The sequence below is a fragment of the Perkinsus marinus genome (assembly GCF_000006405.1).
Source record: "Perkinsus marinus ATCC 50983 genomic scaffold scf_1104296962170, whole genome shotgun sequence".
Lineage (NCBI taxonomy): Eukaryota > Perkinsozoa > Perkinsida > Perkinsidae > Perkinsus > Perkinsus marinus.
Window position 1 is genome coordinate 1 of NW_003205531.1, and position 1,107 is coordinate 1,107.

General features: G+C 49.8%; 2 non-coding genes across 2 annotated transcripts; both read left to right on the forward strand.

Annotated features, from left to right (window-relative positions):
* The first annotated feature begins 391 nt into the window (after positions 1-391).
* Pmar_PMAR013781 lies at positions 392-464 on the forward strand. Its single transcript has one exon. It is a non-coding gene; the product is annotated as a tRNA-Glu (tRNA).
* A 63-nt stretch (positions 465-527) lies between these two features.
* Positions 528-598, forward strand: Pmar_PMAR013782. The gene has a single exon. It is a non-coding gene; the product is annotated as a tRNA-Gly (tRNA).
* The last annotated feature ends 509 nt before the right edge of the window (positions 599-1,107 follow it).

The following is a 1,107-nucleotide window of genomic DNA, read 5'->3' on the forward strand; positions in this document are numbered from 1 at the left end:
CCGAAACCCGAAACCCGAAACCCGAAACCCGAAACCCGAAACCCGAAACCCGAAACCCGAAACCCGAAACCCGAAACCCGAAACCCGAAACCCGAAACCCGAAACCCGAAACCCGAAACCCGAAACCCGAAACCCGAAACCCGAAACCCGAAACCCGAAACCCGAAACCCGAAACCCGAAACCCGAAACCCGAACCCGAAACCCGAAACCCTTGAGTTGCGCAATTTCCCTTTCGAAAACGTGATACGATTTCATCGACTGCTACTGTCGCATAGCGTCGACTGAGCGAGAAAGTGCGCACGCATTTCTCACGATCAATATGTATACGACCGGCAATGCGTACCGTCTCTATGATAGTTGGCCCTATCTTACGAAATCTTAGTCTCACTCGTCCGATGTAGTCTAGCTGGTTAGGATTCATGGCTCTCACCCACGCGACCGGGGTTCGAGTCCCCGCATCGGAACATCTTCGATTTGAACACCTCATTTTCTTTAGTGAGGCGTGCACCTTGTTGAAAACAGTACTGGCATCATTGGTCTAGTGGTAGAATACAACGTTGCCATCGTTGTGACCCGAGTTCGATTCTCGGATGATGCAGTTTTTCAAAAAATTTTCATCTATGGAATCTGTCCCCGCTCCCCTCAGTACAATGTTGAATGCCATCTCTGATCCTCGGTAGTTCTTCAGATGCTTCGCGAATTGTTTACCAGCCTTGTGAACTCTGTTCAAGGGGAGCGGGGTATGTTGGACGTAGAGATATGTCCAACATATGTCGAGTAGGCCTTCTCTATGAGGAGGCCTCAAAGCTGGGCCCTATTGCATTCGTTAAGCGTCTACCGGGAGCCAAGGAACATCGTCAAGGTGATTTGTAGTTTTAGATTACAGTCACGCATAATATTACATAAAATTCTCGTCGCGCCATGAGTCCTGTGGTAGTGGTTATCTCTCCATGGTGGACCTCGAAGAGCGGTAGCAGCAGTCGTACATTGCAGCTACTGTCTCACCATCTCGCCTCTTTACAAGCTGTGTGGCACCCGCAGCGCTTACCTGGTTCAATTGCTCCCATTCATCCTTCAAATCGGGAAAAGATGGGGTTTTATCTCGCA